Below are 27,563 nucleotides of genomic sequence, written 5' to 3' on the forward strand. Positions count from 1 at the left end.
CCTTACTCTAGAACATTCTATGTCTGTAAGCAGTCCCGTTGCCCCGGTTCTGACAGCGACATGCTGAGTAAATCGATTGGATAGTGGTTGGTAAAGGACCATCTCACTGCCATGATTGGCCTGCGTTGACCCTTGATTGGCTTGTTGCTGTGCCACAGGAGGTGTGTTGGGCACATTCACATGACGCACGTAGCTGGTCGCAGGATCATGGAATATCCAAGTAACTCCATTAGCGTGAGGGAGTCTGGACACAAGGACCTCTCTAGGAGACTTGGGCTATATCATCATCGCCAAATTCTGCTATTGAGGTGTCAGCCCAGAAGCCGACACGTTGCTTGGACTTGCTGGCGATGGTGCTGACGCAGTTGTAAACGATGGCTGTGGAGCCGGCGCGGCGTCTTGAGACTGGATCGACTGTGGAGCTGACGTATTAGCTTATTGATTCATCGGCTGTGAAGCCGATGTGCTTGACTGCCCTGCTGCAGATGACATCAAGTACTCTGGAGGGATACCATAGCCAGTAGCAGGATCCCATCCATCCGGGAATCCTGTCATGAAGCCACCCTATGCATGTGTGGCCATTAGCGTGGAGTTTGTATACACAAGAGTGAACTGAGACAACGCTGTAGTACCAATCGGCGGTGTGGCTCCAATATTCCCTTTTGCCTGAGCTTGAGGGTCAATTGGAGGTGTTGCAGTAGCCGATCCGGTAGGGGCGAAAACCATCTGACTAGCCTGCTGATAGGCTAGTCCCATGAAGCCAAACGATCCCCTTTCTTGCAGTGTCTTGAGCACAGCATTGTGAACAGAATTGGCCATGATCGAGGCATGGTTTATGAAAGCTGCCTGACTGCTTGATTCACCATATGCATCATCCTGTCCTCTTTCTGTGCTTCATCATAGGGTGGAAAAGTAGGAAAATCATACTTTTTGATTACCTCTCCACTCCTGTTTGTACTGAAGGATAGAAGGCACCGCTGCTTGAAAGCTTCAGCAGCTGCCTTGAGTTCTGCTTTATACTCTTCCTTTAGCTTGTCCTTGTCGATCGAGATCTTGTTGCCTGTTGAAACCTTGCCCTTCTCTTTAGACATCTTGATTCTTCTGGTCCAACCAGGCATGCCAAAAGATGTGTTGATGTGAAACAATCACACACCAAAGCTCGAGAGCCCTGTACGCCAAGCTCGGACTGCACTTGATTCAAACCAAGGCGTGCCAGTCAATTTGACCCGTAAATTGACAAGGAAACAGCAAACCGTCAAATACAAGAACGTATTGGCTGGATTTCCGAATCACTCTTACTCAGTGTATCGGCAAGGCTCTGCCGATACAGAAAATGACAACAGATCGGTATAAAGAGCGTGTATTAAAAGTGATCTAAGAGGAATCGGCAAAGGGTTGCCGATACCGGTATGCAACTAGACGGCTATAATAAAAAACCAACACGTGCTAGAAAACAATGCGCAAACCCACGAATGTATGGATCTGAACAAAGCTAAGCTTGCAACCGATCTAATCAGTTTTTCAAGATCTAACACTAAAACAAAGGAACTGATAGCCGATTAAACAGATTGCTAAGCTAGGTAAATTGTGAATAGATCTAACGAGAAAACAGCGATGCGCCCGAGATCAAAGCTTAGATAAATTCGATAAGTTTTGAATAAATCTGAACGAAGCCACAGCGATGCGCCCAGAAGCTAAAGCTCAGATTTACTCGGTAAACAAAAACTTACTAGCAAACCAAGTCGCTCGAATGTGAAGCGTCCTTGATTAGCTCGAAAGAACTCGCAAAAAAACAAAAAGATGGCGAAGCCGCCGACGGAAAAGTAAATTGCGAGAATAGTAAATTTTTGTTGTTTGGATGTGTATCAATCTTCTACAATGACTGGGGGCTCATATTTATACCCCACGCTAACAAAGTCCTAGCCGATTATGACAAAGTACAATTCTAATCTAGAAAATAAAACTAATTCTAAAATAAGACATCTCCTGTCAAACCGAAGCCAAAATATCTGGTCAACTTTGCCTTTCTCCAATTTACAGGATTTCCATCGGTGATATACGATCACTCTTCCAAATCCACCGTTTGCGCTAGACAGAACATTTTCTCCTCTGCAACACTCTTCCTTGACACATGTTAAAATCTGGTGTCAACACTATTAGAACCATAAAGTACCTGAATGGACCAAACAAAGGTTGAATGGGGCCACAAATGTCACCTTGAATGCGTTTAAGAAACTTTAGTGGTTCAACCTTTATTTTGAGATGTGAGGGTATCAAAATTAATTTCCCAATTGCACATGATGTGCACACCAAATCTGAGGTTTTTGTGATTTTCCTGTCGCTCGTACCATGTCCACTTGAAATATTAATGATTTTTCTCATCATCCCGATGCCAGGATGGCCAAGGCATTCATGCCAAGTTTTGAATGTATCCACATTCTGAAAAATCACTTTGTATGCAAAATGTGGTACGGGTTTGATGTATGTGTAGTACAATCCAGACGGGAGAGAAGACATTTTTTCAAGTATTTGTTTGTCATATACAGTATCTTTTGTGAAGGGGACGAACACCTCATTATGTTCTTCATATGTTTCCACATGAATTCAATTTTTTCGGATATCTCTATAACTTAGTAGGGTACGTGTTGAATTGGGATACAATAATGCCTCCTCGATATGTATTTGAGTACCCATTGGAAGTATGATAGTGACCCTGCCGGAACCAACAATCATAGCATCGCGTCCAGCGATGGTCAAAACTTGTCCTTCTCTCTTGGTGAGAGTTCGAAAAAAATTGACTTCCCTAAGTATAGTGTTAGTGGTACAACTGTCCAAGTAGGCACATCTCTTCTTTCATTGGATTGACTCCCGTAACAATCTATATAATGCAGAATTTAAATTCATAAGAATAAATGCAAAATATAGAAAGTACATAGAAATATATAAATGCAAAATATTTATCATATAGGAAAAATATTAAGATAGCATTTGCATTATTACAATGAAAAAGTAGCAACATCATGTCTTTATTACAAGAATACTTCTGCAAATTTAAATATCAAGCTATAGAGCCTATTTGAGGTCTCCAAAGATGTCATTGGACGAGAAGTCCATGAGCATGTCATCGATGTCCAGAGAGCCTTCGTCATTTGGCGGAGTCTTGGTGTTGCTTGGTCCCGCTCCTTGAGGGATATTCCATAGCTTCTGTTTCCGGCACTTGAGAAACGAAGTGTGCTTTGTACTTCTGGGTGTTCTGTGTTCGACCCATGGACTTCATGTATAGTTCAACAAGATGCTTAGGGGTCCTGCATTTCTTAGTAACATGATTATAGCAACCACACCTGTAGCAGGCGGTCTTGTTGCTATTATCTTTTGGACTTAGAAATGCCTTTCCCCTTTTGGACATTAACACGTGGCTTTCTGGCTCTCTTTTATTTGCCCTTGCCTGAGGAATTTCCAGATTATGTGTTCCTGATCGAACTATTATTCTTCGCATTTGCATATACTTCAGGCAGTGGTGCAGTGCCCAATGGGTGCTGATTTGAGTTCCACACAATGAGCTCATGGCACTTTTCTGCTTGTTCCAATGTTTGAATGAGTGAAGAATATACTGTGAAATTCTTCTCACGGTATTGTTGAGTTAGAATCCTTTCTGACGGGAGCACTATAGACAAAGTCTTTTCAATTTTATCCGCTTCAGAAGGTTCTTTCTCACAAAATCAAAGCTTAGAGCATATTTTATGAACAACATGGTTGAACTCATCTACAGTTTTGAAATTATGTAGATGTAAGTGGTTCCACTCATGCATTGCTTCAGAGGATAATAGCTTTGTGCTGTTCATATTTATTTTTAAGAGCTGTCCATAAGGCACGTGGATCCTCCACATACATGTACTATTTTCAAATCCTGATGAATACGATTCCTCATAACCTTTAAGGTGGAGTAATTAGACATGCTTGAGGGGGTAACAATCCCAGCTTCTATTTCATCTATACATCTGTATAGTCCAAGTGTCGACAGATTCACTTTGAGATCCATCGCCCATGAAGGGAAATTGGAACCATCAAGAATGAGGGTATCAAACTCTTTGGTTGCCATCTCACCTACATTGTGAAAGCAAAAATTTTGAGAAGTTATGGCATATTTACGCAATTTTTTGTGAATTCAAAATAAACTGGAACAATGAATAAAATTTCCTTCATTTTTGTAGAGAATTCCGATTAAGAGGGATTATTGCAATGCTGAGGCATACGTAGATCCATGTGTTCTCATACTCCAAAGAATTGTTCCAACTTATAAGAAATGGTTGCCTTGAATAAATAAAGTAGAGTGTGGAAAATAACTTTGCATAGTGTTGAAATAAATAAATGAATATATATATATGAAAAACAGAGATATTACAGGATGCTGAAAGCATATATAAAGTCTCTGATTATTTGCGGAATGTAAATTGTTCGAAGTACAAGGACTTGAATGTAAATTTCTTGCTGAAATATAAATACTGAAAATAATCAAGTTTTTTGGGAGGTGGGCCGAGATAACTTCGATTTCGGCCCACCGCCGCTTTGGATCCAGGGGCGGGCGGGCTTTGGCGAGCAGGCCGGTACGGCCCATTTGGTCGTAGCCTTGAAGGCCCGCTTGGACCGGTTAGGGTTAAACCCTAACCCGGTCCAGCCGCCGCCGCCAGCTGCAGCTGCCAGCGCCGCACCAACCGTCCACCGCCACGGCCGGCTCGCCCGTCCGCCGAGCATCGCCGCCACGCTGTTGCGTCGCCACTGTGCCGTACGCCGAGCACCACCGTTGCACCGCGTGCCGCCCGTGCCACGCAGAGGCCGACGCGCCACACAGAGGCGCTGCCGCTAGCGCTGATGTGCCGCCGTGCCGGTGCCGCGTGGATTTGGTGCCGCCATCCTGTCGCGCTGAGGCACTGGCACCGCGCCGCATCGCAGACACAATGGTGTGCCACCACGCGCGCGCTGAGGTGCCGCTGCCACCGCGCGTTGCGCCGTCGCCCACCGCCTCGCCGCCGCCCGCCTCCACCTGGATCCTGTCTCCCATTGGTCAAGCCTCCCCCTCACCCGAGAGTGGGCGGCGTTTGGCCGCGCCGCCGCCGCTCGTCTCTGCAGGGACGTGCCTAGTCTTGATGATGCGGTGGCGGAGGCTGGGGCGTGCGTTGGCCACTGCGGCTGCGGCCGGGCGACCGGGACGCAAAGAAGCCGGTGGTGGAGGTGGAGTTGCAAGCTGAGGCTCGGCGAGGACAAGAGTTGCCGGCGGTGTCGCCGGAGCGATGTTGCTGGAGCTTCCCACAGTCATGGAGAAGTGCAGAGCTCCACGGCGTGCGGCGATGATCCCTCTGAGGAGGAATTATGGCGGCGTGGTCGGAGTTGGTGAGTTTGACGGTGTTGCCGGCGTGTACTTCGGTGAAGCGGAACCGTCATCGTCGCATGGATAGGACGAGGGGCCATGGCGAGGGCAGTACGCTGTCACCATGACGGGTGCTTCCTGACCGCGATGAGTTGCATCAGTGCTGGAGTTGCAGTTGTTCACAGCTCTCTGGGCAGTGGCGTTGCCATTGCGGCATCTACCTCCATGAGCGAAGAAGCCCCTACTGCATCGAGGGTGACGCACCGGAGCCTGGAGGTGTGCGTCCAGCAGGCGACGGAGGAGACGAGCATGGAGGTTTCTTGGCAGAGATGAACCAGCTTTAAAGGAAGATGAACGAGGAGCCATTCTTACCCTTGTCAAACTGGTAATCCTCTCTTCTTGCTCAGTTGTGTCAGGTGCTGATAACGTGTTATGGTAGAATTTGTGAAGACAAATAGATAGTGAATTCTGTGTAATTTTTCATTGATATCAGGGAGATTACAAGAATGTGTAACTCTTAGCCATAAGTACATCAGTTTCTTCTTTCTAATGGCAGAAATAAAGATAATTAATGCCATAAACATGGCTGTTACAAAGGCTTTGAAACCATGGCTCCATTTGATGAGATCAAATAACTGGTTTCGTAACACATAGAGCAAGATGAATTTTTTAAAATTTTAATCTTTTTTTCATTTAATATTTTAATAGCCCTTTTGGTCACGCCAAAACTCATGGTGCGACTCCCTGAAGGGTCGCGCCACATGCTTTGGCGCAACCAACCTGCCATGCTGGCCGCTCAGCTGACCTGGCAAGGCTGAGTCGCGCCACATGCTTTCGCACGACTCTTCAGCGAGTCGTGTCATGCGGCGTGGCGCGACTCTTAAATGAGTCGTGCCGTTGTGGCGCGACCCTTCAGGGTGTCGCGCCGTGCGGCGTGGCACGACTCAACTTAATAAACGACCAGCCTCTCTTAAAAAAAATAAAAAGACTACAAATGATATGAGCTATTTCCCAACAAGAGGGAAACAGAGGATAGAGACAGACCTTGAATTTCTAGTGATCATGCAGCTCCATCTTTTTCTATAATATCGCTCAAGCTGTTAATTCTTATGATGTCCAAGTAAGATGCACATGCAAAAAAGAAAAGATAGAATGTGTTTTTATGATTCAAGCAAATGACCCAGTGCCAAAAAACTGAAAAACAATAACATGTTACTTGCTTCTCTAAGTCAGTTTTGGAAACAAATCAAAACTTCGACAGTGTTGCCTGATAGCTAGTCCTATGGTCGGTGACGATTCGTCCATGCAGACTCTGACTGCAATAGTAGATGTTGTTACAGGCAACATCACGGGCCATACAAGCTAGAATTAGATATTTTTATGCATGCATCTTCCACAAGTGTAAAATGTCAAAGCTATCATTATCACACGGGAATAAATCATCATGATAGTATCATCAAGTTCTCATGTCACTTGGTTACTCCGATAACTCATGTGTTGACTCCAGTCAGACCACGAGTGAACTTTTTCTCAACTAGCAGTCTCACCTTCTTGAGCAGAAGAATTAAAGGACTCTCCCATTGCAGAGGGGATGAGTATCTGTTGTACAAACTTCTTATAGCTTTACCTACCTAATCAATGTGAACACTAGCTGCGTCTCTAAATGTCTTATTTAAGCGAAACTCAACAACTCCAAATTGAATCTAGGATCAAGTATAACTGGTATTATGAGATTTTCCAATATTTCTCAAATTTCGTCTTCATTTCTGTCACCATAGATGCAATAATTGGATTTTGAATTGATGTTTCCTTGTCCAATACTTTTTTCACACTCCACATTTCATGAAAATAAAGATTAGAGGTGGGGTATTTTGAACCGGAAACAGCATTGGTCACTTTCTTGAATAGCTTTAACAAATTGCAAACCACTTTAGCACTTTGCCATTCTTCAAGTGACGGGGAGTATATGTAGTTGGGGTACTGCCTTCCTAACTCATGAAAAACTTCTGTAAATGCAAAACTGACTCCAACATATCACACGTTGTGTTCCAATGTGTCGGCACATCTAGTGTAGGATGACTCCCACAATTTATGCCTATCTCTACTATTATCTCCTCAAAATTCTCTTTTGTAGATGTGGAATCCTTAATGTACTTCATGCTCTCTCTTATATCATTGATTACTCCACAATCACTTCCAAATCATTTTTTACAATAAGGTTAAAGACATGTGCTACACAACGGACATCAAATAGATTTTAATTGCAATGCATCATAGATTTCGCTAAGAGATTACTTTCACAACATAATAGAGCCAATAGTTTCAATTGATATCTAGTTGCAATTGGAATTAGTGTTTAACTTCAGCTATTAAACAAGGGTTGCCAGAGAAAATGCAAGCATGATCGCCATAATAACCTCAACCAACTCAAATCCTAGAAAATCCATGAAATGGAGGAAATCCAATCAGTTAGAATGGAGGAGTTACCTACAAGAATTGATTTCCCTTCGTTTCCCCTTCGAATCGGGTGGAGGATAGAGTGGATTTAGAGGGGGAGGGGGAGGGGCGGCGCCATGGGAGGAGGAGGAGGAAGAAGAAGAGGGCAGTCGTCTATTAAGTTGAGTCGCGCCATGCCACACGGCACGACTCGCTTAAGAGTCACACCACGCCGCACGGCACGGCTCGCTGAAAGGTCGCGCCAAAGTATGTGGAGCGACTCAGCCTTGCCAGGTCAGCAGATTGGCCAGCGTGACAAATTGGTCACGCCAAAGCATGTGACGCGACCCTTCAGGTAGTCGCGCCACGAGATTTGACGTGACCAAAAGGGCTAGTTTTTAAAAATTTAGATCCACACAGATTATTATTAAAATTTTGGATTAAAAAGGATTAAAATTAAAAAAATCGAGCAAGATAGGGGCAGGGATGAGGAAAAAGGTAGTGTGGACCTATATGCTGCCCTTGTCACCTCAGTCTGGCATAACAGTGTCTACCTATCGCGCCATCACGCACACGCGACCAAAAGGATCACCCCTCGTAAAAAATAGATTTTTTTAAAAATAATATTTAAAAATGTTTTAAAAAATAAAAATCGCTTGCACGCAACTTCTTCGTTTTCACAAAAAAAAAAGCACATTCAGTCCTATCATACATCGGAACAGGACTAGCAGCATCAGTTATTAACAATCTGCAGAGACCATGCCGGCGGACGATTATTCCCGTCGGTTTGTCCAACTAGAGAATGACAACACATTTAGAAAGTGGACATAGGTAAAGAATATCTAGAAATTGTTGTGTTAGCCGCCGGTCTCCTTCTGCATCTAACACCAACCGGAAGGTGGAAGGCCCACTAGCGTGCAAGGAATCCCAACATCTGCAACAGTTCGACTTTTCACATTTCTAAATCTTTATAACCGGCTGCAGGCTATAATATTCAGACACCATTCCTCACATCTTGCTAGCAGACTTCTCCGGTTGATCTCGGTTAATTGTTCCATCTTTCTTACCAACACATGCACACTCATCGTCCGCTAACACAGACCCACACTATCCTATGGCCGTGTGCTCAACAGCGACGGGAGTCTTTTCTCTAGCAATGTAAGTTCGCGCTCAGCTTTCTTTCAAATGGGCAAAAAGTCCTCCAACAGCACTATGGTTCAACAAAGTCCCCAAGCAGCCAAGTTTTTTTTTTTTTGAAAGATCCCCAAGCAACCAAGCTGACGCCCAGAGTGTTGACTTCAAATAATGGGGTTAACACTAAGAGCAAGTATTATAGACGGATGAAGATCCAACGAAATCCTACATGGAAGAGAGAGAAAACAGAAAAAATAGTGAAGCGGGCGGCTAGTGAAATGCTCGCTCCGAGCCGGCGGAAACAAATGTTGTGTCACTGCTCTGCAATAAATGCTCAGCAGGGCCTGCCACCACAGCAGGTGATGTGGCACTTCCCGGTCAGTAGCCGGCAGAGACTATTAAACTTGCTCTAACACGCTGCTAGCAACTTCATATTTGTTAATTAAAAAATCAAAACTATCCCTTTCAAATAGTGGACTTCTAACAAACTTTTTTCTAAAAAAAACAAAAGGGTCACTACTCACTAACTGCATGGAATGTCAACGATGCTGATTTTTTTATCCTCTTTACGGGCCTTGGCATTTCCAATTTTACATACACACACACACACACACACACACACACACACACACATATATATATATATATATATATATATATATATATATATATATATATATATATATATATACTTCAAGCTAGCGACAGCACTCGGCCACCTGCTTCAATTCTTGCCACGATCGCGGCGAGCAAGCTAGCAACTTCTCCCGTAGCACGCCGCTCTTTCATTCCTTTCGCCATGCGTCCCCTCCTCCTCGCTGTCGTCCTTTGCTGGATCCTTTTGTCCCAGCAGCACACCCCCTCATATTCTATAACCACCGACACACTCTCACGCGGCCGTCCATTTACCAGCGACGAGAGGCTTGTCTTCGGCAATGGCAAGTTCGCCCTTGGCTTCTTCCAAACGGGCACCAGCAACCTCCCCAAGTGGTACCTCGGCATATGGTTCAACAAGGTTCCCAAGCGAACCCCTGTGTGGACGGCCAACAGGGATCATCCGATCTCGGGTCCGGCTTCTCTAGAGCTCATAATTGCCAGCGATGGCAACCTGGTTGTCTTGGCTCAGGGTACCATCATCTGGTCTACCAAGGCAAACATTACAGCCAATGACACAAGCGTCGCTGTACTCTTGAACAGTGGCAACCTTGTTCTACGGAGCTCCTCCAACTCTTCACACACATTCTGGGAAAGCTTTGACTACCCAACAGACACTGTGCTACCCGGTGCAAAAGTTGGCCGAAACAAGGTCACTGGATTGAACCGTCGCCTTGTTTCAAGAAAGAACTCCATTGATCAAGGATCAGGTATATACTCCACAGAGATGGGCCTCGATGGGATCGGCAGGACATCATGGAACTCTTCTATAGTATATTTTTCAACTGGGGCATGGAATGGTAGATTCTTCAGCTCACTACCGGTGATGTCTGCGGGTTCCTCAGCATCCAACTACATGTTTGTCAACAACAGCCAAGAGGTTTACTTCAGCTACAACATGGTGAATGAGAACCTTATCATGCTCAACACGCTGGATGTCAACGGTCAAAGGAAGTTGTCGGTATGGGCCGGGCAAGATTGGATCAATATCAGCAACGAACCAAAAAATCAATGTGATGTGTATGCTGTATGTGGCCCTTTCACTGTCTGCACTTCTGATGTAGATCCTTTCTGCAACTGCATGAAGGGGTTCTCTGTAAGATCACCTGCAGACTAGGACATAGAGGATAGAACAGGCGGATGCATCAGAAACACACCACTGAATTGTGGCGGCGGCCGTGGAAACAAGACAGGTATGACAGACAAATTCTACTCTATGCCGGGCATTAGGTTGCCTCAGAATGGCACAGTCATACCAAGTGTATCAAGTGCAAATCAATGTGCACAAGTTTGTTTGAGTAATTGCTCTTGCACCGCATATTCTTATGGCAAAGATGGCTGCTCTATTTGGCATCAAGAGTTACTTAATGTAGCTACTGATGATAACGGAGAAATGCTTTACCTTCGCCTTGCCGCCCAAGAGCTGCAGAATAGGTAAACAAACAAGAGTGGAATGATCATTGGAACGGCCATAGGTGCAAGTATTGCCACTTTGTCCGGTTTCATCTTTCTAGTAGTGATTTGGAGGAGGAGAAACAAGAAGTGGTCTATTCACAAAATGGACAGTGATCAGGGTGGTGTTGGCATCATTGCATTCAGATATGTTGACTTGCAATATGCAACAAAAAAATTCTCGGAAAAGCTTGGCACAGGTGGTTTTGGTTCTGTATTCAAGGGATGGCTTAGTGATTCGGTTGCCATTGCAGTGAAAAGGCTCGATGGTGTCCAACAAGGAGAGAAGCAATTCCGAGCAGAAGTGAATTCAATTGGAATCATCCAGCATATAAATGTTGTAAGATTGATTGGCTTTTGCTGTGAAGGTGATAAGAGGTTACTTGTGTATGAACACATGCCAAATGGCTCCCTGGATTCTCATCTATTCCAAAGTCACGGTGCAATTTTGGATTGGAACGTTAGATATCAAATAGCTCTTGGAGTTGCTAGAGGACTTGGATACTTGCATCATGGTTGTCGAGACTGCATCATACACTGTGATATCAAACCACAAAACATACTTCTCGACACATCTTTTGTCCCAAAAATTGCAGATTTTGGTATGGCAAAGTTTCTAGGGAGGGATTTCAGCCATGTTGTGACTACCATGCGAGGAACTTTCGGATATCTTGCTCCGGAATGGATCAGCGGAACAGCTATTACTCCCAAAGTCGATGTTTACAGCTACGGGATGGTCTTGCTAGAGATCATATCAGGAAAGAGGAATTCCCCTAAACATTCATGGAGTGATGACCGTGTAGACTATTATCCTGTTCAAGTTGCACACAAGCTTGTCCATGGAGACATTTCAAGCCTTGTGGATGCAAACTTGCATGGTGATGTGAACATGGAGGAAGTTGAGAGGGTTTGCAAAGTCGCATGTTGGTGTATCCAAGATAGTGAGTTTGATCGACCCACAATGGCTGAGGTGGTGCAGTTTCTCGAGGGAATATATGAACCAGAGATGCCTCCAGTCCCAAGGTTACTCCATGCAATTGCAGGAGGCTCAGATTCGATATCAATGGCATTCTACTCAGACTGTGATCTGTAGCTTCGCAGCAAACAATCCATCAGAGACTATATGGCATCCTACTGAGATATATTGTAGTGTATAAATAAATTTGTTCTATGTGCATGACATGTAAGATCTACTATACCCAAGCGTGTGTTCAATACCAAATGTAGTGTTGAAATAAAGATGAGTAACATCTACGACATCTATATATGTACCCAATAGATTTTTGGCCTGATGAGAAAAGTCGAAGGACATAAATAGTTATCTTATGACTAATAATTTATATAACAATAATATAATACCATAAAACTAAATTGGGTCCAAAATACATCTACAAATATTTATCATGTGCATAAACTAAATCAAATGCTAACTACATCAACAAAATTAATTTGCTAAAGTATTGAAAAGAATATTACTAACTTTTTAAAAAAAATTAAAAAAATTCGCCCCCCTTTCCCTCACTCAGCTGCCATGAACAGTGAGTTCACGGCAGCTTGGAGGGAGAAGGGGCGGGGTATTTACAGTGGGGGCACAAAGGCACCGGTTGGTGCTCTTCAACCGGTGCCAAACACAAGGCATGGGCACCGATTCATGTTACCAACCGGTGCCTTTGTGATGGGCACCTGGCGGCACTGGGTCATGGCAAAACCCGGTGCCATTGTCCGCTCCTTAGGTACCTATTTCTTTTTGTTCTTTTGATACCGTTTGGTGGCACTAACCGGTGCCTATACGGGGGTTTTGGTACCGGGTGATGTTTTAATCCGGTACCAAACCCTTTACCTTTGAGCGCCGCTGGCTAAAATTACCAGCTGCTGTTGCAGCCGGTACTGATGTGTGGCATTAGTACCAGCTACAGCAGCTGGTACTTTTGGTCAGGACCTTTGACCTGTTTTCTAGTAGTGTCTGCCCATGGGTCAGCGGGTCAAGCAATACCCAAGTTTTCTTCATATGCCTTGAGGTCGAATAACAGAGCACCAACGACTAGAAAAACAAGTTCAGTCCTGCCAGCGCCATGCCTTGAGGACTTTGAGGTCTAGCTGTTCCCAAACGTCAATCACATTTATTTCATGGGCTGATAGAGAACGGTCGTCACTGTTTAGCAAAAGAAAAAAAAGAGAGAATGGTCACAATTACTTAGCAATTAGTTTTGCTCCTATACAAATGGCAACGCTTGTTGCTGTTGTTCATTCCAAATACTAAATAAACTTGCCATCACTATTTATTTATGGTGCCCATACTGCTGGTTTGTACATAGAGTCCGTGCGTGTTGTGAGTGTCTGCGTTTGTACTATGTTTAAGAAAAAGAAATGGAGGGAGAGAAGGGAATGACGTTGGTTCGCAAGTGAAAATAATCTAAGTCAAATACCCGCAATCGTCATCGGCAGTTGTCTGCACACTTCCTGGAAACTTCCACTTTGTTCGACTGCAACCAGCCAACACTATTTTTCTCTCACACCAAACCAGCACTGGTAGAGTATATTTGGTAGGTTAGGATATGTAATCCCGGACTGCCATATGTATTGGGGAGGTGCCTTAACCCCCAAGTCTCTGTACTCTATATATAGCGCCCAAGGGGCTCAATGCAATACATCGACCACATTATACGCATCCTACTCTCTTACAAGGTATCATGAGATAGGGTTTTGATCCTTAGCCAAGAACCCTAGCCGCCACCTCTTCCGATATGCGCACCCCGGGGAGATCGATCTCCGCCAGGGGCAGCGCCCTCGTAGGATGCCTGGCGGATCCCTCTGATCCTCCATGCCTATCGTTGTCAAGCATAGCAAGGGGACCTCCCCCGCCGCTAGGATTCGTCGCCAGCGTCGCCGTCTTCACCTCCCCCGCCAAGCGCCTCGCCCTGCCACGTGCCCCCCATCCACTCCTCCAACGTCGTCGCCACCCCTGCCCTGAGTGCGACCTCGCTGCAACTTGTGCCATCGCCACCCCTGTTATGAGCACGACTTGGCTACACCTGCGCGAGTCCGTGGCTGCGGAGGAGAATCGTGGGGGAGCCGCTGCCGTTGCCGCAAGATCGAGGGCGTCTGACGGTCGCACGCCGCCCTTCTCCCGCCGGTCCAGCCGCCGTCGTTGGACCCGACAGGGCGGCGGCTCGGCTCTGATGCCTTTGTCATCGTCGCCGGGCTCTGGTGGCGCACCTGTCTGGCCTCCACACACCTCCACCGCATCGCTTTACCGCAGTCGTTGGCGGGTCACGCCGCCGTGGGGGGGGGGGGGCGCCGCCCCGTCTCGCTACCCCTTGCTGCTCGCCGCCGGTCACTCCCAATCCGCCAGAGCACCGATGCTCCAACTCACCGCTGGCGCCCTGCGGCTGGGTCCTTCCGACCTAAGCCTGGGCCCCACATCCTCGAGTGCGGGCGGGTGCCCGGCCATGGAGTCCAGAAGCGACGGCCTCTCCTCTCCCCGTTTAATTTTTCCCTCTGTCCTTGACCGGGGGAAGGAGGTAGGGTAGGGGAGGGAGCAGTGCTAGCGGCACTTGAGATTGTACTCGTGGTCCTCTACTGCTATTTTTCTTTTTTGGTCTAAGATCGGTTTGCGTCGCCCTGCCATTCGTCGCCGCTCCATCATCGACACTCCCGAGGACAAGGTTGTCGCTGCACCCTCCCAGGCTGCAGCGTATGACGCTCGCGGTTAGCCATCATCGCCGGTGTCGCCGCCTCTTCAGGCGACCTGCTGCCGGTCCTTGTCAAGCTGGTGCCCGATCCGACTCCACGCCTCCTGCCGTTCTCACGCGGACACCGCCGCCGATGTTGCTGAATGACGACCCCGTGTGCTTTTCAGCTGCCTGGTCTACCATTGCCATCCGCAGCTCACCGTCCTACTGCTGTCCTCGGCTAGAAGCTGATGATCTTGTGTACACGGGCGCCTCGACGACGCTTCGAACCCGCGCCCTCCTCCACGGCTTCGACCACGTCCACCTCGATCTCAGCTACTTCGGCACTAAGGGGCTATCATCTGCATGAGCTACTCCAGTCGAAGCATTCGCACCGGCATTCCGACTGCGGGGAGATATCTCTATTGTTCTCCAGTCTGTCTGTTCGTGTTGCTACCGCTACAACTGCGGGGATGTTAGAGTATACTTGGTATGTTAGGATATGTAATCCCGGACTGCCATATATATTGGGGAGGTGCTTTACCCCCAAGTCTCTGTACTCTATATATACCGCCCAATGAGCTCAATGTAATACATCGACCACATTATACACATTTTCCTTTCCAACAAACACCAGGCACCAGCCACATCCAGACGAACAGAGCCTTCATGGCCCACCCGCAAACCATGCAGTAGTTATTCAAGCAACCTTGTTGTGCCGCTAATCACCTCTAGGTCTGTTTGGATTGGAGTGACAAAATTTTGGTTCCATGGCACCAAATGTTTGGACATCAATTAGAAGTATTAAATATAGAAAAATTACAAAACCAATTGTATAAATAGAGGCTACTTCACGAAATAAATTTATTAAGCCTAATTAATTCATCATTAGCATATGTTTACTGTAGCACAACATGGTCAAATTATGAACTAATTAGATTTAATGGATTCGTCTCGCGAATTAACCTTCATACGTGGTCTTCTATATTTAGTACACCTAATTAGTGTTAAATATCAGATGTGACAGTTACTAAAGTTTAGTTGGGTGATCCAAGCAGCCTAGTCCAGGTTCCCCGGTTCCACGGCTCGTGTTCTGACATCGATGCCATAGTGCACGGGGGCTCCATCGATCTGCAATTCAAAGGTTATTTCCTTTTTTTTACCAACCGACTTTGATCAGATTGCTCCTTTATGCGGTCAAAGAATCTGAACGTCTCTCTCATCTGCTTATGTGATTCGACAAACCGACGACTTTGAGCCTGTTCTGACGTAGCGGCGGTTATTTGCCCCAGGTTGATGGAATGATGTTGACCTACTTTTAACAAACATAGAATACCTATAGTTTTATCTCCTCATATGTTTATGTATGAATAAAATTATTGCAACATATTCTAGAAAATTTCTTATTTGATATCAGAAGATAACTCAATTTCTTAGTCTTAGAAAAAATTCGCTGCTCTGTATGATCCCGAGTTTTATTTTTATTCCTCCTACGACACTACTAGTTTTTGTGGCACGGCGTGAAGTGAAGTGGATTGTGAAAACACTAAATTGTCCCTCCAATCCTCGACCGCTTATTCGGGCATTCAGCCATGACGTCTTTCACGCTGCCGGCCAGGGAGCCCACGGCCAAGCACCGGTCGCGTCACCGGCCATGGTGTTCGCGTCCTCCGCGCCACCAGCCAGGGAGCCCCCGCCTCCTCGCCGGCCGAGAGGGCGGACAGCGCCGACGCGGCGTCCCGTCGACGGTGAGCGCGGACACCAGCTGCACCTAGAAATTGCAGGTCCACACCAGGCCCGCGCTGGAGGAGGCCCGATGCGGATAGGGGTGTAAAGGGCGTCAAATTTAGTGTAGATAATTTAAGGGCCGAGTCTTAAAAGGGCCGCGCTCTAATTCTATATAATTTTGAGCTAAAAAATAAAAAGACCAAGTTGGGCTATGAAGTGACCACTAGGGCCTTGACCCATTATCACCCTTAGATACGGATGCGGATGCGAGGTGGCCTAGGGTCCGGTGGAGCATGTGCTGCTGCGATAGGATGGACCCGAGGGCGGCGTGGGGGTGCATCTATTCCTCGCCGCGTGCCATCGCAGCCGCAAGCGCCCCTGACTCCCCCGGCACCTCCGCCCTCCACCGCCGCCGACGATAACAAAGCTCGCCGTTGCGCCACCCATCCACCGCCGCTGCCTTCTCCTCGCCCCCGCCGCCGACCGCAGCCAGTCGAATGTCCGCCCCCGGCCGGCCGGTGGTGCTCTCGCGCCGCCTCGCCCTCCGCCGGCCAACCCGCCACCACCGCCGAGCCGCCGCCACCTTCGACCCCCTCCTCTAGAGCTACCGGCCATGGAAGCCCCGGCAACCCGGAACCCTAAACCGCTTCGCCCACCTACCACCACTCCCCGGCCACCCCCACCCCCTCCCTCTTCCGCTAGCTCGTCGGTTGCCGCCCTCCCTCCCCTGGCTTGAGGTTGAAGATGAACAGGGACCTAGATGCACTTACACTTATACCGACCACAGTGGAGTCGCTGATATAGGGTTGTGGTATAGTGTGCGCTAAGGCTTAATTTCACTCAGGCTTGCTTCTACTTGCTCGCCCACGGCCCACAGATGAACAACTGCTGGAGCGTGGAGCTGTGGAGGCCCTGCTGCCTTGGGCGAAGCGGCAGCGCCACGCCTGGCCGTGCGCGCCATGCCATGTACACTCGAACCCTGTGTGCCCCTGCCTAGTTGCGGCGCTAGCCTGGCACTGCCCCGCGTGGCCTGCACGGCTGCCAAGCCCATGCCACCATTCGTCTACCTATCTGCAGTGCCCCTATCATCATCCATCCTCGCGGCTGACTAGTCCCTACCCCTGTCTGTTCGTCTGGCCTCATTGCACCCTCACCGCCGGGATTGCCAATTCGAGGAGCTAGGGTTGCGGTCTTACGGCTAGGTATTGGGAAATCGAAGACCGACGGGGCGCGCAAGCACTTGGCATGTCGGTCATGGGCCTGTCGGTCATCAGTTGGAGAGGGGTGGAACGTGGACTGCTATGATTTTTCAGCACAAAGCAAAAATTGAAGGTTTGAAGCCCGTTATGTTGTGTAATATTCATATTTTGATTGATATTTATATGACACACTATGTATATAAAAAGGTTTTGCAAAAAAATAGGTATTCAGTTGAATACCCGCCCGAGCCTGGAGGGAGGTGACACAGGCAGCATGCGGCTGTTTTGCATGTTGGGGTGGGGAAAAGAGAGGGTGGTGAGTGGAAATGAGTTAAATATCTAGGGTTTTGGAAGGGTTGGGGTGTGGGTAATGGGTTAGGCTGAATATATCTCGGTTTGTTCGGTCTTTTTATTTAACTGAAGATGGAGACCAAATTAACTGAATAAAATTTAGTTAGTTAGACCCTTAGACCGAATTAGAAAAAAAAATAAGTTTGGATCTCGGGTATTTGGCTCGTTTTTTGTCCAACGGTTAATGATGCCCTCTCCCTAGTACCATGTATGCATCAAAAATTAAATTTTTATATCAATACAATTATACCTTCAATTATATTGAACTATCCTATACAAATTATGTGTTAAGAAAAAATAGAACTAGTGATCAATTTCTGTAATAAATAATTAGTTAGTGATTTATGACATCACCATCCACGAAATGGTCAAACGGAAGGGGTGTGTCCCTTCGGCTCCTTTGGCCCCTTGGGCATGTATAAAAGGCTGTAATCCCCTCAAATCAATCTATAGAATCATTCATTCCCTCAATCCTTTCTCTCTTTCACTTTTACTCTACAACACGTTATCAGTCACGCTAGTTTCTCTATTGAGCGCTGTCTCACCGAGAACAGAACAGAACTCGCCGAGAAGAACAAGGCCACGAGGAGCAGTCGGCCTCACACCGCTGTAGAAGACGCTCGGCACCATCACGGCAAGAAAGAGAAGGCAACGAGATGGCAAATCTCGCCGGAGAACTCGCCGAGTTTCTGCAAGGTGAAGTAAGATGGAACAACACTTACATTTCTTTGAAATCGACGACGTTTTCTTTGTCTTCCCACTGGCCACCATTGGACGTCGTCATCATTTTCACTTCCGAAGCACTGGTGGCCGCTTCTATTGCCCTCCATGGCCGGCGTCTGACAGGACGTCGTCACCACCATGGCCGCCATCTCCGCGGCGGTAGATGCCAGCGCTTCAAATGACCATGCGAGGAACTTTCGGATATCTTGCTCCGGAATGGATCAGTGGAACAGCTATTACTCCCAAAGTCGATGTTTACAGCTACGGGATGGTCTTGCTAGAGATCATAACAGGAAAGAGGAACTCTCCTAAACATGCATGCAGTGATGGCAGTGTAGAGTATTATCCTGTTCAAATTGCACAGAAGCTTCTTATGACGGAACCGCCAAATTAAAACTCTAATTAAGCGTAATGGCCGTCATTTGAACACATCGGGCGCATTAGCTTAACGGTTTAATTTGGCGATCCTTTCTCAACCCACGGCCCGATCGAAACAACACCGGTAGTCCCACGCGAAGGTGGGCGCAGATGGTACAAGCACAACGAATACTTGAAAATACAACATGTGACATAATAGGATAAAACACACTTTTACAAATCATCTTCGAATACAATAATTTTACAAATCGGGTCTAAATACATACTTGATATACAAGTCTTCCAACTATTAAACTAGAAATTTATGCCAAGAACAAACTATACTACACTACCCCTAGAGGTTCAGCCTGACACCACCGGTCAGACCGGTGCATCCCACCGGTCAGACCAGTGTGCATGGGTTCCCCACGTAGACACCGGTCAGACCGGTCCCTCCGACCGGTCAGACCGGTCCCAGCAAAATAGAGGGGCTGCACACTCAGCCCCCAAGGGTGCAACCCGCCAAAACACTAGTCTAGGGGTCTCGCTCCACCACTTCCCACCCCTTTGTATCTCTGTGGATAAATTTAACGCAGCAGGGACAGAAATCCACGTCCGAGTGTCCTGGAATAAATTGGATAGCAACAAACCCTAAGCAACTAATACTCAGCAAGACTTACCCGACCAGTGGGTATAACTTAGCCCACATATCTAAACATGCAAGGCATTTGGCTGGTGGTTATTTTGCAGAAAAAGCGACTAAAATAATTCCTTACTTTCATTATTTTAGCCTCAGATTATATATGAATTAACTCTAATCTAATATTTGCAGGAATCAACTATAGCAAATATGGTGGTGCAATCCAAATATCTCAATGTGTTCAAGATTTTATATATATATATATATATATATATATATATATATATATATATATATATATACATATATATATATACACACACACACACAAACAACTTACATTCTAATATTTAGCTACGATGCAGCAAAGAGATCAAGGCCCTCATAACCGCGAGACACAGCGAATCGATTCGATTTAACCTTGCAAGGTGGACCTAACCAACACGGCACGCGTATGCCTCGTCGGACCTCACGCACCAACCTTTCCCCTCCCCGCCTCGAACTACAGGAACCAGCCCAACGACATATGGTCAGCCGAGCTCAACGTGAGACCACCAAAAGTAAACATATGCATCCCTAATTCTCCGCAACTACTCGACTCGCCCCAGGAGATGGGTGCGGGTACTTGTACTTCCGAAGCAAAGCAGTACTCGGCTTACCGGTTTCGACTACCTCCTACTCCCGGTTTCGACTACCTCCAACTCCCGGTATGCGGTTAGTACAGTTTAATTCCCGATCAGCACTGCCAACAACGACCGGTCCTTAACCGACTCCGGCCGGGCTAAGGCACCCAGGAACCCTGTCCTACTGCCATACCTATACATCATCATCACTCTCCGTCCGGTCTCACATTTCCATATCACTTTCAATAACTCAGGGACTGCAATATGAATATATATAACTTATATCTCGTGAGTAACCGGAAATTACTCGACTTCTAAATATACTATATCTCGCGAGTGACAAAAAGTCACTCGACTTCAATCGGGGACTTATGAAGCATAGCATTTCTATCATCCTATACATGCTAGTATAACTCAAGGAACCTAAGGATCATGCAACTAGGGTTCCAATCAATTCCTGAAATGTAATGCACAAGTAATAGAAACGTATATAGATGTCATAATTTAAAATAATAGGACATGCACCGGGGCTTGCCTTGCGTCTGTGGCTCAGTGCTAGGGTGAGATGGGCCTTGGGCCGACTCCCCATAATCCTCCTGTTGCAGGGCTTGCCCTTGAGGCTCCTGTGGCTCCGCAACCACCTCGTACACAATTTCCTCCGCCGCGGCTGCTACACGTATGCCTATGCATATGACATGAGAGAATGCATGCATGATTTATAAAAATTACAAGTAACCAATAACCAAATCAATTTCTATCTATTTTCACTAACAATCCCTAATTTAATCCTCTCAGCCCTGCTAGCACGGGTCAGACTGGTATACCAAACTGGTCAGTCCGGTCTGGCCTGTGTGCGACTTGAGACCAAAAATCCGGAGTATCCGGACACCTACTCGGAGTATCCGGACTCCCAAGTCCGGAGTTTCCGGGCCTAAACCCGGAATGTCTAAATCACCCCAAACCCGGAGTATCCGAACCAATGGTCGGACTGTCCGGACCCCTACCGGTCAGACCGGTCCCTACGACCGGTCAGACCGGTCCTACCCAGACCAAAACCTAAGATCCTTGTCGCGGCCAAAATCGTCCACTAATTCTAAAACTCTCCTAGGAACTAGTTCAGGGGTGCACTTGGATGTGTTTGACAAGAGGAAATCGCCTAAAATCATCTAGAAAAGGAGATCGATCTAAACCAAGCAAAAATACCTTGAGTGAGTCTTTCCCCCGTGGAGAGCTTGAATCCACTGCACACTAGGGAAGGAAATCGTGGAGATGATGCTTCCCGATGCTGATTTGATCCATTCTAGGCCTTGGAATCAAATAGAGAGGGAGGATTTGGGGATTAGGGTTTGGGAAAGAAAAATGAGAGGGAGAGAGCTCAGCAGTTGAGCTGAGCATGGGAATGAGGGAGTTGGTGAGAGAGAGAGAGAGAGTGAGGTTTACATGATGTGGGGCCAACAAAACGGTTGAGTCAGCCCCCAACCGGTCAGACCGGTTGCCTAGACCGGTCAGACCGGTCTGGCCCATGCTGATAGAATCAAGTTTGAGTTGGTGATTTGTCGCATGAGTTTTAAACTAATGACTGTAGTTAGTTTAATTACAGGTGATTAACACCTGTGGTGTTACAATCCTACCCCCTAAAAGAAATCTCATCCCGAGATTTAGAAAGAACGTGCCAAATTGAAAGATAGGATTGGGTGGGTACCTTGATGTGCTTGTAGTAATTTAGGACATTTAGACCGAACAAATTCCTCCATCTCCCAAGTAGCTTCCCGCTCGGAGTGATTACTCCATTGCACCTTATAAAAGTTGCTAGTATGATTTTGAGTGACTCGAGTCTTATAATCAACAATTTTCACCGGGTGATCGGGATACACAAGATCGGGCTCCAATTGTAACTCTTCTATATCAACAATCTTGGTGGGAACATGGAGGCATTTCTTGAGCTGAGATACATGAAATATATTATGAACCCCGGATAAGTGAGCAGGAAGCTCTAGGCGGTATGCCACTGGTCCACACTGCTCACTAATAAGAAAAGGCCCAACATAGCGAGGTGCGAGCTTTCCCTTCACACCGAATCGTTGAACTCCTTTCATTGGAGATATCCGCAGATAGACATGATCCCCCACTTGAAACAGGATAGATTGACGCTTCTTATCCGCGTAACTCTTTTGTCAGGATTGGGCAATCTTCAAATTTTCCTGAATAACCCGAACCTGCTCTTCTGCTTCATTTACCATATCGGGCCCAATGAAAGTTCTCTCCCCAGCTTCTAACCAATTCAATGGTGTTCTGCATTTCCGTCCATATAAGGCCTCAAATGGAGCCATCTTGATGCTTTTTTTATAACTATTGTTATAAGCAAACTCGGCCAATGGTAAGCACTCATCCCATTTTTGATTATAGGTGAGCACATATGCTCTAAGCATGTCCTCCAATATTTGATTTATCATTTCTGTCTGGCCGTCAGTTTGGGGATGATAAGCCGAACTGCAGAGGAGCTGAGTGCCGAGGGCGGCGTGAAAGTGCTCCCAGAACCGGGCAATGAACTGAGCATCCCGGTCTGAAATGATTGTCTTTGGAATTCCATGAAGACTCACAATACAGTCCATATATAGCTGAGCGTGTTGCTTCGCCGTATGTGTGGTCTTTACCGGTAGAAAATGGGCCGACTTGGTGAGACGATCCACAATAACCCATATCGAGTCATACCCCTTGGAAGTTTTGGGTAGACCGACAATGAAATCCATACTAATGTCCTCCCACTTCCAGGATGGAATACTCAATGGCTGCAAAGGGTCGGCTGATCTCAAGTGGCTCGCCTTAACCCTTCTACAGGTGTCACACTCGAACACATATTTAGCAATTTCTCGCTTCATTCTTGTCCACCAGAACCGTTGTTTCAAATCTTGGTACATTTTATTACTGCCTGGATGGATAGAATACCTCGAGAGATGAGCCTCATCAAAAATCTGCTTCTGAAGTTCCAAATCCTTAGGTACTACCAGCCGGTTCTTAAACCATAACACACCCTCGCCATCAAGCTGAAAACATGCCACATGATGGTCACTTTCCCTGAGCCTTTGCCTAATCTTTTCCATACCAATATTATTTCTCTGAGCAGCAATAATTTGATCCCGCAGTGTTGGAGTGAGGGTAATGTTGTTAAGTGTACCCTCAGCTACCATAGCCAGATTCAACTTCTCCATTTCTTGGCACAAAGTGTCCTGCACTGCTGTGGCTGAGATGCAACTGCAATTGGCTCTACGACTCAATGCATCGGCTACAACATTAGCCTTGCCCGGGTGATAATGAATCTCCAGATCATAATCCTTTATTAACTCCAACCATCGCCTCTGGCGCAAGTTGAGCTCACTCTTGGTAAAGATATACTTGAGACTCTTGTGGTCTGAGTATATATGCACTGGATTGCCCAGAAGATAATGGCGGCAGATCTTTAATGCATGCACCACTGCTGCTAGTTCCAAATCATGGGTGGCATAATTTTCCTCATGCCGGCGAAGTGCTCGGGAGGCATAATCAATCACCCACTAATCTTGCATAAGGACGCAGCCAAGGCCCGTACCTAATGCATTACACACAAACGTCAAGGCCAGAGTAATACCTGGCTAAGCCAAAGATAGTAATGAGAATGCGGCCAAGACTCATACCTGATGCATCACAATAAACATCGAAGGGTCGAGTTATATCTGGCTGAGCCAGAACAGAGCCGACATTAAAAGTTTTCTCAATGTCTGGAAAGCCTGATCACATTTGTCATCCCAAACAAATTTCACCCCTTTCTTAAGCAATTCTGTCATGGGCCTAGCAATTTTGGAAAAGTCCGGTACAAACCGGTGATAATATCCTGCTAGCCCAAGAAAACTATGAATTTTCGGAACTGTCTCAGGGGTCTTCCAATCTAGCACATCTCGGATTTTGCTGGGGTCGACAGAAATACCGTCCTCCAAGATGACATGACCTAGAAATTGCACCTTTTTGAGCCAAAATTAGCACTTGCTGAATTTGGCGTATAACTTGTGCTTCCTGAGATGCTGAAGGACAATGCGAAGATGCTCTACATGCTCTTCTTCGTTCTTGGAAAATATAAGAATGTCGTCGATGAAAACGACGACAAACTTATCTAACTCAGGCATGAACACCGAGTTCATGAGATACATGAAATGAGCAGGGGCATTTGTCAGCCCGAAAGACATAACCAGATATTCATAAAGCCCGTATCTAGTAGAAAAGGTCGTCTTAGGAATATCTTCTACTCGGATTTTGATCTGGTGGTAACCCGAGCGGAGATCAATTTTTGAAATTACATTGGCCCCGAATAGCTGGTCAAACAGGATGTCAATCCGGGGGAGTGGGTATTTATTCTTGATTGTGACAGCATTCAAAAGTCTGTAGTCCACACACAACCTGAGGCTTTGATCCTTCTTTTTAACAAAGAGTGCTGGACAGCCCCAAGGTGAAGTGCTAAGATGGATATACCCCTTATCAAGCAACTCCTGCAATTGTTTCTTTAGCTCGGCTAGCTCATTGGGTGGCATACGATAGGGTCTTCGGGAAATGGGTGCTATGCCTGGTTGCAACTCAATGGCAAACTCCACATCACAATCAGGAGGCATTCCAGGCAAATCATCCGGAAAGACATCCGGATACTCACATACCACTGGTATGTCTGCTAACTTTTTGCCCTCAACCTGATTGACATTAGGAGGCGATGATCCATGGCCCTCAAGGTGCAAGGTCATAGGACCATGAATAGAGGATTTGATGTGTACAGATTGGGAGGTCGTGTCCAGAATAACTCCCTGACCCTCCATCCAGTTCATGCCCACTATAATATCCACCCTTTGAGTTGGTAACATGATAAGGGCCGTCGGAAAAAAATTTCCTTGCAACTGTAGGGGTACTTGCTTAACAAACTGATTAGTGATCAACTTTCCCCCGGGTGAATAAATATGGTACGGCTTAGGCATGCTCTCTATCTTCAGCCCCAGTCTAATAGCACACTCCTTACTAATAAAGGTGTGAGATGCCCCAGAGTCAAATAATATAGAAAAAGGATAACCATTCACTGAAAATGTACCCGCCATCACTGGAGCGCCCTCAGGAATACCCTCGAGGGTGGTGTAGTGCACTTGCCCGGCTTGAAGTGGGCCACACTCTACTTCTGACTTTGCTGGCTCGATTGCTGGCCTTGCTTGGGTGGCATTGGGCAGTTCCGTGCAAAGTGACCCGGCAGCCCACAGTTGTAACACGGAAACAAATTGGGGCGCACCCCCGACTGCTGCACCCAGACCTTCCGCTCATTCTGCTAAGGGGCAGGAGGCCTGACTGTCCCCTGTGACTGAGTGTACTGAGGGGGCCTGTGTCCCCACTGCTGCGGTGGCTGGTGCTGAAAGGGGGCACGCTGTGGGCCCGACTGCACCAAGCGAAACCTCTGGGGAGTGCTGCTCGAAGATCCCGTTGCCGGCACCTTTCTCTTCTTCTCTGCCTTGTGAGCCAAGTGGGCATCCTCCTGAATGATAGCACCATTGACCAGCTCACTGAAGGTGTCAAACTTGACCATAGCCAGGTGATCTTGGAGCTTACTGCTGAGCCCCTGCCTGAAGCACGCCTGCTTCTTCTCATCAGTGTCTACGTGGTACCCGCATACTGTGATAAATTGTTGAAGGCCTGGGCATACTGTAGGACACTGTTGTTACCCTGTTTCAGGGCCAAGAACTCTGTGAGCTTTCTTCTGATCACCCCTGTTGGAATATGGTGTGCCCTGAAAGCTTCTTTGAACTATGCCCAAGTGAACCGAGTGTCCGCAGGGAACATAGCCACATAATTGTCCCACCATGTACGTGCAGGGCCCCTGAGCTGCTGGGCTGCAAATCCTGCCTTGTCCTTATCATTGTATGGGTGCAGAGTGAATTTGGACTCGATGGTCCGGAGCCAGCTATCTGCTTCCAGTGGCTCATCCGTGTTATGGAAGAGAGGTGGCTGGGTAGCCAAAAACTCTGGGTATCCAGGAGCAGGTGGCGGGTGGTGATGTTCATGCCGCTGCGCTCTGCCCTACTCCAAAATCTCCCGGAGGAGTACCATCTGCTCATCGCGTCCGGTGAGCATGGCCGCAAATGCCTGAGCCAAATCGGGAGGGTTCGGGGCCCTGCCATTCTTCATTCAACCATGATTGGATTAGTTACATTTTTTTGATTATATGAAAACAATCATGACCGCGACTAATATCCGAGTCATGAAAGAAATCGCAGAAAATAAATCATTTAGACACAACTTAGGGGCTTCTGTCTGCGCTCAACCGGTCATACCGGTGCAACGGACCGGTCAGACCGGTATGCATGGACTGCATGCCACTATGGACGTGGACCAACCGGTCAGACCGGTGACATAGACCGGTCAGACCGGTCTGCATGGCACTGGGACCACTTGACATAGAGCAACCGGTCAGACCGGTGGCCAAGACCGGTCAGACCGGTTCCCAACAGAAATGAACTTCCAAGTCTAATCTGTGTACCAACCCCCTTAAATCAACATATCAATTGAAATTTGAAAATCATCAATGCCATGATGCATGATATAATGCATGAACTCCTATGCCAAACTTTCAAATGCAACTGAAAAACTCAATGCCATGATGCATGAGCATCTTACGTTAATCTCTTAACCAAAACAAAACATCTATTTACCACTCGAACATAGACTATATAGGGCTTAGTACAAATAACCCCACCTATATTAGTAAACTAATCTCATCCTAAGTCAGAAATTTATTTTTAATTTGCAATCTCTGAAAATTAGTCATGCTCGTACCACCCCCGATGCGTTTCGGCTCTGATACCAGCTGTGACGGAACCGCCAAATTAAAACTCTAATTAAGCGTAATGGCCGTCATTTGAACACATCGGGCACATTAGCTTAACGGCTTAATTTGGCGATCCTTTCTCAACCCACTGCCCGATCGAAACAACACCGGTAGTCCCACGCGAAGGTGGGCGCATATGGTACAAGCACAACGAATACTTGAAAATACAACACGTGACATAATAGGATAAAACACACTTTTACAAATCATCTTCGAATACAATAATTTTACAAACCGGGTCTAAATACATACTTGATATACAAGTCTTCCAACTATTAAACTAGAAATTTATGCCAAGAACAGACTATACTACACTACCCCTAGAGGTTCAGCCTGACACCACCGGT

General features: G+C 46.7%; 1 pseudogene; it reads left to right on the forward strand.

Annotated features, from left to right (window-relative positions):
* The first annotated feature begins 9,734 nt into the window (after positions 1 to 9,734).
* On the forward strand, positions 9,735 to 12,210 carry LOC120681111 (annotated as a pseudogene).
* Positions 12,211 to 27,563: the final 15,353 nt, after the last annotated feature.

The sequence above is a fragment of the Panicum virgatum genome, chromosome 7N (genome assembly GCF_016808335.1).
Source record: "Panicum virgatum strain AP13 chromosome 7N, P.virgatum_v5, whole genome shotgun sequence".
NCBI classification, from domain to species: domain Eukaryota; kingdom Viridiplantae; phylum Streptophyta; class Magnoliopsida; order Poales; family Poaceae; genus Panicum; species Panicum virgatum.